Below are 15,674 nucleotides of genomic sequence, written 5' to 3' on the forward strand. Positions count from 1 at the left end.
AAACCTTAATTTTCCAATGATAACCCAAAAGTAAACAGCCAGAATTTCTTAGATTAACATTTATGAACACTCTCACTTTCAAGAAACACCCCTTCAACAAAGACATTACATTAACAGTTCCAAATCTACTTTATAGATTTTCTGTAACAAAAGCTAAAATCAAGTGAACTTAGAACTTGTTGAAATATTTAGATGTTTATCATTTAACCCAGCAATGCTCCAAAGCTTTTAAGTTAGGTATATGAGCCTGGAGAAAAGGCGGGGGTGGGGCGGGGGGAGAGTAGGAAGGTACATGAATGAGACCTCACAGCCTGTTCTAGAACAGGCCTCTAGCCATTTGGATTTAAAACTGCCACATTTTTCCTTAGAGATAACATGATGATGTTTGAGTAATAATGAGATAACATGATAATGTTTGAGTAATAATGAGTTCAGCTTCTGATAGTAGCAGGACTGTTAAATAATCATGTGCAGTTGGGCAATAAAAAAAAAAGTCTTCTTTGGAAAGGGGTGTGTGAGAAGGCGCTGAGGTAAGAACAGTTTTTAGAGCATTAAAGGGGGTGAGAATGCTGGTCTTGGGATCTAAAGGCTCAGTGAGGGGTCCCATCGCTCATCACAGAGGGGCTTTGTGAGAAAACGAAAGTTGGGAACCCAGAGGAATAAATCTCCAGTGAACCCGAGAAAGGATAGTATTTCTTGTTTAGAGAAGGGGACAGTCACGGAGGAGATAAGGTGTTCACTGTCGAAGGCAGTGATCGGCAAACTCATTAGTCAGCAGAGCCAAATATCAACAGTACAACGATTGAAATTTCTTTTGAGAGCCAAATTTTTAAAACTTAAACTATATAGGTAGGTACATGGTTATTAACTTAATTAGGGTACTCCTAAGGCTTAGGAAGAGCCAAAGAGCCTCATGTGGCTCGCGAGCCGCAGTTTGCCGACCACGGGCTAAGGTAATTGCTTGACTTTGTGGGGTGAGAAGGAAACCAAGGTAGGTGACTATGGTTTGGGACAACTGGGCTTTTTGAAGTGATGCTTGGTAGCCCCGGTCAGGAGGTAGATTGGGAAAAGTGTGGATGGGGGTACTTAATAAGATGCAGTGCAGAGGTGAGATGGCTAATGGCTCTGAGATTAATCCTCAACCCCATAATAGAGTTTGAGGAGGGGACAAGTGTCCCAGCGAATTTGGAGAGGGCAGAATAAGCGGCCCCAGTGTCAATTATAAAGGAGACCAGCTTACCCACCACAATAATCATTACCCGAGGCTTTGCCCTGGTGATTTAAGTCTGTGGGGCCTTGTCAGGACCTGGGCAGCTTCAGTCTCCGGTGGCCAGTCTCAAGAGATCTGGGAATGCCAAACCAGATCAAGGGCAGCCTTGCTGGACTGGCTGAGGTCCAAGCTGAAGGGGCCAGACTACAGTCTGATTTCCAGTGGCCTTCCCTTCCGCACCTTGGGCAGGGCCCAGGCTGGGGTCTCAGGTTTGGGTAGGACTTTTCCCACTGTCCTTCCTTGTTTATTTGAAGCATCGGCCCAGAGGAGGGTTAGCCCCTAACTTACCCTTGGTTGGAGGATCGGCCCTTCTTTTGAGGTTTATGAGAGCGGTGGCTAGGAGCTGAAAGGCCTCCTTCTGGGCCTCAGCCTTGGCCTGATCTCGCCTTTGTTTTGGGATTTGGGTCTCCTGGTCTCTACTATTAAAGACCTTAAAGGCCACATTAACAATATTTTTTGAGGGGTTTGTGGACCTGTGTCTATTTTTGAAGTTGCTGGCATATGTCAGGGGCTGATTGGGATATAAAATGAGTGTTCAGAAGGGTTCCCTCTGGGGAGGTGAGGCCTAAGGTGGTAAAGTTCTGTAAGGTCTCTGTGAGGTGGGAGAGGAAGAGAGCACATTCTCACTGGGCCGGGAGTTGCATGTAGGACTTGGGAGCTCACCTGGAAATGAGGCCATTTCTCTACATCTAGGAGCTGCCTATTATCATGGAGAGATTAACCACCTTGTTGCTAAAACCAGTGGCCATCCCTTTGAAGACCCCACCCCTTTGCATACCTGGAGGCTGTTGCAAATCTCCAGCCCCCATTACCTGTAAACTGCCCATTTGGCATACCATTTGGCCTACTTTCCCAGATAATTTTCATCCTTCTACCCAATATAAGCAGTTGGCTTATAGTGGGGTCCAAAGCAGATTTTTGTGTGAATGACCTGCTGCTCTCCCATACTGCCAGCATCATTGGAATAAACACTCATATATGATTCAACCCTGTCTCTGCTAAATTGGCTCAAGTAGTAAGAGGAAGCCTGGACCCATTGATTGTCCAGTTACGTACCCTTAGCAGTTCCAGCTAAAGATTGGGAGGAAGAAGTGAGCCCTGTAAGAGGATCTTGAGGAATGGAAACCATTCTGTCCCTTCCCTGACCTTGGGGAAAAACTCTGGACTTTCAGCAAACCTAGAGTTACCTCCCTCTCCCTTCTAGTGCCCCCACATCCACCCCAGAAGGGCAATTCAGTTTACCTACTTTCTGAGATTTAACATCAGCTGGTAAGATTCAAAATATTTATGCTCCAAGCCAGCGAACTTCTTTCATTGTTTGCCAATCTATGTCAGATTTAATCTAGATCTGTAAACACCAGTACACTTTCAATTCTGATGCAATTTCCTTAAATTTACCCTACAGAGGAAGCTTTTTATTGTTGTTTTCTTTCTTTCCTTTATTTTTTTCTTTTTGGTAATCTAAGAGTAAAAATTCCCTGGACCAATTGGTCAATCGATTAACAAATTAACTGCTAAATAATGGATTGGGCCCTGTCGACATGGTGACAGGGTGCCCGGAATAAAATATGTCTCTACAATACTTCTGTGAGCACCAGCCTAACAAAGCAACACTTGCTTTTTCCTAACTAGTTTACACAATTGCCTAGAAACCAAATAGAAACACATGGGCTGATAATATTTTATCATTCATACAAGCTGAACAGAAACGGGCATTATATCGAGAAATGAACAAAACTTGTTTTCTTTCGAATTAAATTTTAATGTAGCAGAACTTTACATGATCCTTTGAACATAAATAAATGCGGGAAGACAACAACATATTTTCCACTGCTAATTATACCATTTATACTGAATATAGTGTAAAAGTACACAAGAGATAATGTTAGTAAATAGACAAGATGTACTAGGGTGAGAGAGATTGGAGGAGAGAGGGGAGGGTGGCAGAACTATAGAATGAAGTTTATGTTTTCTAAGAATTTTCCTCTCTAAGTTTCCAGTCTCAGATATTTACTTAAATGTTTTTAGTCTGGAATAATATTGATATGAATAATCATCAGAAGCCAAGGCTGTAGCTTAGAAACCTAGGCAGGAAGGATGCAAAACGAAGAAAAGAAGGAGCTGTATAATAAAGGGAGGACATTTAGGACGGCTCTTTACTGATAATAGTCACACAACTTCTGCAAAGAGCATCATATCAGATAACAGAGCTCTCTTCCCAACCCGCATCCTCCATTCATTTGGGGTTGCTAGAACTGATGGTTTTGAGGGATGCTTGTGGATTTAGTTTGGAAGCAATTTTCAAATGCTCAGTACGGGAGATTTCCTCAGACTGCATTTTCAAGCAGTGTACATAGGATACAAAAATCGGTTGACTGTTGGAGAACCAGGTTGTGAAGCAGTGGATTGGCTTAGATAATGAGAAATAACTTCAAAACACATTCCCTCCCCCTTTATTAAGTTGATCCTATTTGACTCAGTAAGTGTTACTGATTACTACCAGCACAGCTCGGTGCTGAGGTCTGTGGGGTCAGATGGGGGGTTTGGGAGTGCTCCTGGAGATTAAGACTTACACCCCCCACAGGGTCATGTGGGATATATTAGGAGATAAAATAAATAGATATAAAATAATGAAAAAAGAACCAGCAAGGCTATTATAGACATTTGATTTGGGTATTGAATTGATCTTGGTATTGATAAAGTATGTAGGGTAGCGTATAGAAAATGAACAAGTTTCAGAATGAAAAGATTTAGAATTAAGTATTAGCTCTCAATAATTTTGCTTCCACTGAGAATAAGTAGATTATCTCAACAACATTTCTCAGTGTGTTGAAAACTAGTGGGGTGCTGATAGTCCCTACATGAGCAGTTTTTTGTGTGTTTCTTTTTTTCCCTCTACCACAGGCTGGGCCTCCTTGCTCTTCCTCAAGACAAGCCTAACCCACCGCTGCCTAAAGTCCTTTCACTTGCTGCTTTCTCTCTCTGGGATCTTCTTTCCCAGATATCTGCACATTCCTTCTGTCACTTTGTTAGGTCCCTGCTCAAGTTTCACCTCATCAGAGATGATAATCCTGACCACTCTATCTAAAGTACCAAACATCTTTGGCTCTCTCTACCCTTTTTACCCTATACATTCTCACTATCAGTGCATCTACGTGTTTACTACTCACCTGTTTATTGCCCACCACTAAGACAGGAGGTGTCCTTTTCTATTTTGTCCCCTGCATCAGGCCTAAATGGAATGTGGTGTGTATCCCTGAAAATGTGTTGAATGGATGAGTGTGGAATGGATTTCAAGCTCTGCACAAGGGTGCTAGTAACAATTCACTTGAAAACCCATTTTCCTCTCAATTTAAACTCTCCTACATTCTTATATCAGGTAGATAATTCCAGAATTTATTTATTACAGCTCATGTCACCCTGTCTCCACTCTACTCTCTCTCTCTCTCTCTCTCTCTCTCTCTCTCTCTCTCTCTCTCTCTCACACACACACACACACACACACACACACACACACGCACACAAAGGAAAAGCCTGTCTTTAGCTAACCATAATGCAGATTTCTACTTAAAAGCAATAAATACCTAGGTAAAGTCTAAATGTTAATAGCTGCTCAAGCAGATATTGCCTTCTCAAGGAGTGACCACTTAATGAATCACCACTGCCAAAGGGGTCAATGAGGCCAGTCCCAGACGGGCCATGTTATTTCAACTCATCCGCAAATGAGCACATTAATATTAACTGGCAGATTGCACACCTTTACATTTATGTAAAACTGATTTGGGAAAACTACACAGTTGGGAGGTGCCAGTCAAGTTTTCACAGCCTGACATCCTGCAAATCAGCCCAATTTGGGGTCATTACAGGATATTAAAGAATCTGATTTTCAACTTTTCTCTCCCTGATAAAAATAAGTTTTTATGCACAAAGCAATTCTGATGCTGTATTCAGAAAATGTAGTTGATAAGTAACTCTCAGGCTTAATTCAAAACCATTTCAGGCCTTAGCCTGTTTGGCTCAGTGGATAGATCGTCAGTCTGCAGACTGAAGCGTTCTGGATTTGTTTCTGATCAAGGGCATGTACTTAAGTTTCAGGCTCCATCCATGGCCCTGGTTGGGGGCGGGTGTGGGGGGCAACCAATCAATGTGTCTCTCTCTTGGTCTCTCCCTCTCCCTTCCACTCTCTTGAAAATCAATGGAAAAATATTCTCCAGTGAGGATTAGCAAACAAACAAACAAACAAAAAACACACACATTTCGGTAAACAGAAGGGATGTTTCTAGGAGACAAATGTTCCAGTCACACCAACCTATGCATTTTAAGCTTTGCCTTCTTTGGAATTAGAACATATTGCATTTCTTAATTGGAAAGATTGTTCTGAAGAAATCTTAGCAATGTCTCTTCAATAACCATTATGAAATGTTATGTTGATAATTTCATAATTTAAAACACCACATCCTCTAACCCCATATTATGATTTTCTTCCATGAAGCTTCACTCATTTTTGCTAAAATGATTTGATCCTTTCCTTTGCAAACTGATGTATTTCCAAATTCATTGTAGCATCAGGCTCAGAGGATTTTCTCTTCGGATGAGTCTGCCTATTCTTTTGTCCTTCTTGGCTTTCTGTCTTCCTTCCTTCTTTTCTCCCTCCATCCCTTCTAATTCATCTTTTATTTCCTCTACTCATTGCCCTTATACCTGCTCTTCTTCCTTCTCCCCCATGTTTTTCAGTAAGGCAATGAAGAAGTACAGAGTAAAATGAGGGTATTTAAAATAACAATGCACTAATACAAAATCAGTCTCAAGGAAGAAAGAAATGCAAAATACGAAGCCAAACTTATCTACATAGTTGACATGACTGAGGTCAAATTCAACTTTGAGTTTTGATGGAACTAAGATAAATATGAAGGAAATTTTAAAGTCACTCATAATCTTAACACCAATGAAACACATTTTTAAAGTTTTCCTATATTTTTTTAAGTATATAGTGTTTAACTATGTAGAGTAGACAGGGTAATAACTAAAACTATACATGATATCCAGTAACCTAGCCTTAAATTTAAAAATCAAATCACTGTGGCTTTAAGGAGCAAGTGATAGACAATGTCAATGACAACAATTTTTTGTGTGAACTGAGTCATATTGATCATCTTTTCCTTTAGGTCTTTGACTCTCCTCTTGGGAGCTCATAAGAATTGCATGGGGAGATTTTTGTAAAGATTTCAGGGCTCCAATCTAGACCCCAGCGAACCACAACTTTCAGAGTCATGCTTAAGCCACTTCAAATCTTAGGGGCCTTGTTGAAGACCCACTTTCCAATAGGCCAGTTATAAAAAAACATATTTTCAGATTCCTTAGAGTTTTAACATATAAAAGCTCCTTTGCATTTACTTTAAGGTATAGAGGTGTTCTATTTGCTTATCAGAGACCACTTTTTGGTGTGTGTGGGCCTCCCTAGCAATAAAACAACTCGGTATGCATGACCAATTATCTAAGTGAGTGGTTCTCAACCTGTGGGTCGCGACTCCTTTGGGGGTCGAATGACCCTTTCACAGGGGTCACCTAAGACCATCGGAAAACACATATATAATTACATATTGTTTTTGTAATTAATCACTATGCTTTAATTATGTTCAATTTGTAACAATGAAAATAATCCTGCATATCAGATATTTACATTACGATTCATAACAGTAGCAAAATTACAGTTATAAAGTAGCCACGAAAATAATTTTATGGTTGGGGGTCACCACAACATGAAGAACTGTATTAAAGGGTCACAGCATTAGGAAGGTTGAGAACCACTGATCTATGTTTATAGAAGGCACAGTGGCAGCTCTCTTAATGTGTCAACAGTAGCTTGCATGGAGAATGCAGGCACACATGCTCCCAGACTCATGTCACCAACCAGGTTTGCTTTCAGAAACATCCCATCCTTACCCAAATCCCTCCTTCCATAGTTAAGAAAACTTGAGTCCTCAATATGTCACAACGTGCTCAAAGTCAAAAGATTCAATAATAGCTGGGCCAGGACAGAAGCCCGATAGATTAGATTCTTGACACAGTGTCCTTGTCATTGCTTCATACACCTGAACACCTTTCCTGTACCCAGCACCTTTCCATTTTAACAGGAGCCCTGCTGTCTCTGCAGGTGCATTATTAGCTGCCTTCCATGACCATCTCCCTTGGTTTCTTTTATTCTCCTGCTCTTTGAACACCCTGAGAGAAAATATGTATTTGTTCTCGTCATTTTGCATTTGTTTCTCGACTTCCTTCAACTCTGCCAGTGTGATTCCTGCTGCTATCCGTGAGGGGCTTTCTTCTTACCAACATTTAAAATATCTTTGTATAACTCAGAGAACCATGCAAAATGTCTCTATTGAAATTCAAAACCCAACCAGGCTGACCTCATTTCAAAATAAGACCAAATCTCAAGCCACAGAGTTTTTATTCAAACCATTCTTTTACATATTTTTAGTTTTATATGAAAATATTTTTCCTGTGGACATTTTGTAGCTGCATTGGGGATTTTGGAGTGCTGATGTGAAAGGGCCATGATAATGTCCTACATTTGCATATCACCTCATAGCTTCCAAATCCTTCTGCCAGAATCCTTTCTTCCAATGGAGTCTGGTGAGGGTACTGGGGGATCCTCTTACTTCTCCCTCCAGATTTGGCAATTCAGTCTTTAAAGAGGGATAAAGTGAGTTTCCCAAGTTCTCTAGGTTGTTAAATAAGCATGTATACTTGAGCACACACAAAATTGCGCACTCACAGTAGGTACTATTCACTATGAAATCTAGACAACCAATAAAAATTATAAAGTTTGGGCTATCTTTTATTGGGCCAGCTTTCTATGGCTCTTGTTCTACCTGAGGAATTCACAAAGTAGTGTTTTAGTGTAAAGTCCTAGTAGGAGAAAATTAATGACAGAATAACTCAGTAAGGAATACGAGATTTATTTTAGCATCCTATTCTAATAGAATTCAAATGTTGTTTGTATCCATTCCTTCCTTAAGTAAAGGGGAATGAAACCTCTCTCTAAGCCTAGGAACATATTCTGACTCATCAGCCAATAATGGTATTTGACATAATAACTGATATTTTTATATCAGTGGTCAGGTTAAAAACATGCTTCCGATCTACCCCATGTCAATGAGACATGAGAGGAAATCCGACAGGTGTTTTAGACAAAGCTGTCCTTGCTCCTAAAAGCCCTTACATGAAAGAGGTCACCTCTCTCCTTATTGCTGGTTCTAGGTGAAAAGACTGGCTTACATGAAGCCATTGTGCTACAGCTAATTTGCCACTAGTCCTTCTGTTACTTGTAGTCCAAGAACTTCTGTCCAGAGCTCTCCTGCCATTAAGTCCTCAGTAAATATATGCTTATCTATGCTGTCGTACTTGGGATCTAGGAATAGGATTAAAAAGCTGTGTTGTTCAAATCAAATTTCCCTGGCAAGAATTTAGAATTGGGAAAAGCAGGATAACGCGCTATGAGATTCAGCTGAAATATCATGTAAATCTGGGGCTAGGAGGGCCACAATGGACTACCCTTGTTCATGTTATAGTTATGTGAAACTATAGGCTATGAAAAATAAATAGCAGCTGTCCGAAAGAGAGAGAGAAAAAATTCTAGAACTAATACTCAGGGAGAGAAATATATGAGAAAGTGCTGGGCACATAGTAGGTACTCAATAAATGTGTGATTGTTAATGTTGACTGTCAGTTGCTTGCATTTTCACAACCTATTGTATGTATATTGTAAAAGTGAACTCTGGGATCCTAAGATAGATGTTTCAAAAATTTAATTCCTACTTGCCTTACCAAGTCTTTCTTTTTTTAAAAAAATATTGATTTTAGAGAGAGGAAAGAAAAGGGAGAGAGAGATAGAAACATCAATGATAAGAGAGAATCATTGATCAGCTGCCTCTTGCATGTACCTTACTGGGGATCAAGCATGTGCCCTGACTGGGAATTGAACCATGACCTCCTGGTTCATGGGTCGACACTCAACCACTGAGCAACACAGGCCAGGCCTTACCAAGTATTTCTAGTTCCTAGATGAGGAGTTTTTTTTCTTTATTTTGCTCACATAATTACAGACAGTTCAAGATGAGCATGGGGGCTACAGGGCTGCCTTTATGTCCTCCCAGGCACAAACAATTCTTGAAGGACAGTCATTAGAAATTATTTCTTAAAAGAATGCTATAAAAGAACATTGTAAATAATTTTATTCTCAAAACTAAATATAGACAACATTAAAGATGAAGTGTATGTATGTGAATGAGTGTCAAAAGTAGCCATATGCTGGCTAAGGACAGTTTATAAAATGACATCAAATGTGGACAGAAATGGAATATTTTTTTATTTTTTTTTATTTTTAACATATACTTTTATTGACTTCAGAGAGGAAGGGAGAGGGAAAGAGAGATAGAAACATCAATGATAAGAGAGAATCATTGATTGGCTGCCTCCTGCACAACTCCTATTGGGTATTGAGCCCGCAACCCAGGCACATGCCCTTAATTGGAACTGAATCTGGGTCCCTTCAGTCTGCAGGCCGAAGCTTTATCCACTGAGCCAACCAGCTAGGGCAGAAATGGGGTATTTTTTAGATCAAATGTGTCAAAAAGGTAATCTCATAGTCATAAAATGGATTTAAAATGTTGAAATTTAAAGTGTAACAGTTGCATCTGATATTCCAAATTGATGAGTATTTTGGGTTTAAATTACTCATCTGTCTCTATAACACTATTGCCTCTGCCCCTACATATGTGGCAATAATTACATCTTCATATTGCTCTTACAGGGTATCAGAAGCAAGGACACACATAGAAAGCTAAAAAATGACATCATGATGCCTTTTAAATTAGGTAAACCTCATTTTATGTAACAGTGTCACTGAACAAATAATCGGTTGAGGAAGATTAGTGGCTATAATTATTTATTCATTTTAATGTTATTAAGCCTTCCTTTTGCTATTTGTGGCCATTACATGATGAAATATCAATACAAAGAAGATGAGAAAGTGAGGATGTGATGGTTAATTATCAGAAAGGAGAAAGGTAGGCAGATGCCTGGCTTCCTGCTGATAATCCCACTCTTCATCTCACAAATGTTTCTCTAGTTATCATTTTCCTTGGCTAGAAACAATACAGAAAGATAAGCAGCTGTCCAATTTCCTTCCCATCTTTCTTACCACTAGAGCAGTTTTATGAAGCAGTCTGTCTGTCCTATAGAGTAGCATCTGGCAGGTAATTGCCATACTACATATTTGCTGAATGAATAACCTATACTAATAAAAGGGTAATATGATAATTAGACTGGGTTGACCGGACATCTTCCACTCATCCTGCCTTCCTTCTGGACAAAGCCATAGTGGCGGGGGCCAAGGCAGAGGTGGTTAGGGGTGATCAGGCAGGCAGGCAAAGGCGGTTAGAGGTGATCAGGCAGGCAGGCAGGCAAGTGGTTAGGAGCCAGCAGTCCTGGATTGTGAGAGAGACTTCCGACTGCCGGTTTAGGCTCGATCCCTGTGGACATCCCCCTAGGGGTCCCAAATTGGAGAGGGTGCAGGCTGGGCTGAGGGACACCCCCCATGCATGAATTTTGTGCACCAGGCCTCTAGTCCTATATAAAAAAAGCCTAATATGCAAATCAACCAAACAGCAGAACAACTGGTGAAATGACCGGTTGCTATGACATGCACTGACCACCAGGGGTAGATGTTTGACGCAGGAGCTGCCCCCAGCCTGCAGGCCCCAAGCCAGCCAAGGCAGGTGCCAGTGGGGGTGCCCTTGATTGCCCCACCAGTCTCCCTGCAGAGTGAGGTGACTGGTGGTGGCAGTGGCGGTGGCGGCTGGTGGGGCTGGCAGGCAGGCAGTGCCAGGCCAGCCAAGACGAGTGCCAGTGGGGATCCCACTATTGCCCCATAGATCGGCCCTGATCACTGGCCAGGCCTAGGGACCCTACCCATGCATGAATTTCATGCACCAGGCCTCTAGTAAATGAATAAGAAGCACATGGAGAAGAATAATATACCATCCAGAAGACTTGAAATTCACATTAGCATTTTAAATGCCCTGAGAAGGCCTGCTTAGTTGGTCTAAGCTTGGTATTTTGAAATAAATTTTTCCACTGTTTATTGCTATGTTGGTTTCATAAAGAAATGCTTTATAATCAATTTATATATATATATATATATATATATATATATATATATATATATATATATATATATGATAAGGTACAGTCCAAACTAGCAAGTTTAGGATATGACCAGTTATCTGGTTGATGACTATAAAACTAGGCCTTTTCACATGATTTTGATACTGCCTGGGCTACTCATATGGCTTCTTCCTTTACTGACATTAGAATAAATGCTAAGGTACACACTTATTCTAGGAAAGGGTATACCTGGGGTCAGGTTTTGAAAATGTCTTTGAAAATGGGCACACAAACACACACACACACACACACACACACACACACAGAAATATAAAGAAGAAACTCATTTATCTTTTATGATCACTTGAAACGCATTGCTTGTATCAATCATAAAGTCAGAAGTGTCTATTTTACTCATAGTTCTTTGTTCATGTAGCCGCTTTATCAGTCCCAATGATCTATTTACTACCAGATGTCTCCTTGAAAGTGAGCACCTTATTTAACCCTGCTCCCTATAGCTCCCAATACTGGGACATACATGGTTTATGGCGGTCATGTCTATTGATGTTTATGTTTTTGTTCTTTGCTCCACAGTTAGCATGCACTGTTTTAAATCATTAAAAACCAAATGATTATTTTATATTTTTATCTATATAGTAAATTTAAGTTGTGGATTTAGGATTACCCACACACATTATATGGTGTGAAAGAGGGAAGAAATACCCTAATCCTAGAAGGAGGGTGCTACATAGAACTTTTCCAAGTTCTTTACATCCATCCATCCTGAATAACCTATTCATAATCCCTAACATTGAAATACAGAGAGACCAAGCACATTTGTAAATTAGTTACTCCTTCAGCAAACAGAGTGGTCAAAATGTCTCAAGTTTTGGGGAAAGATTTTGAAGAACTTTAAAAGTTACCTTTCAGTTAAAGGGTTAGTTTAAAGGGTTAAAGTTATTAAAAATGTCATAGTAGCCTTTTTGCAGCATTGAGGTCCTTAATGAGGTACCCTGATCACACATTTATCGTGGTCTCTGCCTTGATGTGTGATTTTTATTGTAATCAGTAGCATTGGCTGCCTCAGGATTAAAGAACAAAGATGAACCATGCATCATGAGCAAGATCCAAACACATACACTTTAGGAAAAAGCAAAGTAATGTTTCCATTTTCATGATCTGCTCTGAAATAATGGAATTCACAAATGTCTATTCCATTAGACTACATGACAAGTAAACCTATCATACCTACTATCACTGTGATCTTGATGAGCCATTTAAATTTTCAGGGCTTAGGTTTCCCCCTCTGTGACATGGGTATAATAGTACCAATTACATATGACTTTTGTGAACATTAAATAACACTGTCTATGTGAAGGTCTGAATATAGTATCTGTCACATAGTAAGCATTAATCATTACCACTTCAAATAAAAAATTATATTTACATGCCACTGGTTATTTTATTTCTCAGTGATATAATGAAGATTATTTAGCTAGTTAAACACTAAGATGAGCATGCAAGTCTAAATAATTGGTCAAAACCACGTTCAAAATATTCATTTCATTATAGTAGAAATAAGAAAACTAAATATCTGATTTAATGATTCATGACATGTTTCCTTGCTAGACACAGTTCAGTCTTTTAAGTTTCCATTTCATATTTTACACTAACTCTACAGCAATATCACTTTGACTATCCCTTACTTTACCTAATAAGCCCAACTGTCTAAAATATTGCAGTTATTTTTCAGAGTATCTATGCATGTTTGTTTCATGTGCTCTGCATTTTGATGTATCTCTGGGGGATCCGCCTAGAACTCCTCACTGTATAGATTCCTGCTCTGGGTGATGCGATGTGATACAATATCACCAGGCCTCATTTGCACCAGGCCCTTAAGTCAACTCAACAGCCCTTTGCCGAACCATCAGCTAGTTGGGTGGTAAACTGGCAAGATGGCTCAAATATGACTATCTTCCATATCACTTTGGCCACGGAAAATTCATACATCTTTGCCCAGACAAATAGCAGGATTAGAGGCTATTTGGTGGGGCCTCATCTCTCCATTCTGTCCTCTCCACTTCTATTTTTCCCCATTTAAATAGTCACAGAAGACCCAGCTCACACATATGTCCAACAAAGTCAAAGTAAAGTTAAGTGTCTTCTTCCTGCTTCTTGTCATTGTAAATTATTCCCGTGGAGCCCTTGAGAACCATACTTCATTTTAGTGGGGTCAACGCATGCCCTCCCCATATCCCTTGACTTAAGGCAGGAACTGAAGAATCACTGAACTCTCTTCCTTACATCCTCCATAACCCATGCCTTATCTCTCTTAGGCTGATGGAGGAGAGGGGAGAAAGTATGATAGGGGTAGCTGATCTTGTGCTACTGCTACATAAGACCTAGAAAAGTTTCCAATCTCATAATTGATCTATTATGGCTTTGTCAGTCCTCTTGAAATTGTGTACCAATTTCAGGACAATAGGAAAAGATTATCTTAACATCCTGATGATCACTAACTCGATAAACAAGCAAACATAACATCCTCTATACTAATAGATAGACAATTATATATTTCTTTTTTACAGAGAAAAAAAGTTCTCTGAACCCCTATAACTATTGAGCTCACCTTATAACTTCCAAATGTGAAGAGCTAATGAAATCAAAGCCATAGGTTAGTATTTAGCATTTATATAACACTTGTATTTGCAAAGTGCTTGAGAATAATTCAACCCTTAATCGCCATAGCAGCCCTGGGAGGGAGGCCCAGTTATCATCCTCTTAATAAGTGAGGAAACAGAGACCTGGAAGGTTGCATGGCATCATGAAGCTGATTGATTAAAGCACAAGAGTCTTGACTTGGAGGAATGTTGTTCATCCTTTGGGCCCTCAAGAATGATATTTTTTAATAAACCCATGAGTCATGGAGAAGAGGCACAGACTAACTATGATTTTACTAGGCTGTTTCCGCTGCATCTCATTGATGGCTTAAATCATCTTAGTGCCACTGAACCCTTTTCAGCAATAAAATAAAGTGTATTAAGTGCTAAATTCTGCCCATAACTGGTATTTCTCATTGACTGCAAGTTTATGGAAGTTGTCAACTTCAGAGACTAACTTATATGGAGGCAATCCAGCTCTGTGGGGAGATGAATTGATGTAGTCAGAAAGGATGAGGATGAAATTAAAAAAAAATTAGCAGTATTTTGAAGCTGAGGCTACATTTGCCAGTTTTTATATTGCAACACCATCTCCCCACAAAACTCCTGCGTTTAAGCATTTATCATTCTCACCTTCAGACACTGTTACCTAGATACCTCAATTTCGGTTACAATCTTGAGCAAACCATAGCAACTAATTAGTGTGTATGTTGCTAGGACAGGATGCAGAGAAAGGGGAAAATGGGATGTGCTTACTCACTTTTATGTGATCCCAATAGAGAAAGGACAAAATGCTGATTCCTATTTCCAAATTCCCATCGACTTCTGCCATTTTAATTCATATTCACATTTATCTTTTTGATGGCAAAGCACTTACGGGATGTACAACCAATTGTACAATCATTACTAGTGCCAAAAAGAAGTGAGAATGAGTAAAATGATTACATTTTCTGGCATTCTGGCCTATTGGAGGATCCAGTTTCAAAACCCAAGCCTTTATATCAAACTTTCGAAAGCACTTCAGCATCAAAGGACATACTCTTTTCTTGCTCTTTAACAGACTAGAAGCAGTCACAGGATTTACTCTTATTTATATTGTGTCTGATTTTAATCTCCTCAACATAATTGTAAATAACCTGAGAATTTCATCATAAAAAAAGTACGGGTCAGTTAGGTCCCAGTTTCAGCTCTAATACTAACTAGCAATGGACCCTCTGGCAAATTGCTACTCCCTCTGACTGAGCATAAAAAAAAATGTCAGCAGTCCATCTGCAGAGCCATAGTTAGTGTCTTAGAATCAGCCTAAGGCAGTGATGGCGAACCTATGACACCCGTGTCAGAGGTGACACGCGAACTCATTTTTTTGGTTGATTTTTCTTTGTTAAATGGCATTTAAATATATAAAATAAATATAAAAAATATAAATCTTTGTTTTACTATGGTTGCAAATATCAAAAAATTTCTATATGTGACACGGCACCAGAGTTAAGTTAGGGTTTTTCAAAATGCTGACACGCCGAGCTCAAAAGGTTCGCCATCACTGGCCTTAGGTAAGTGCTCATTAAAACTTAGAT

Source organism: Myotis lucifugus, unplaced genomic scaffold, assembly GCF_000147115.1.
Source record: "Myotis lucifugus unplaced genomic scaffold, Myoluc2.0 scaffold_16, whole genome shotgun sequence".
Lineage (NCBI taxonomy): Eukaryota > Metazoa > Chordata > Mammalia > Chiroptera > Vespertilionidae > Myotis > Myotis lucifugus.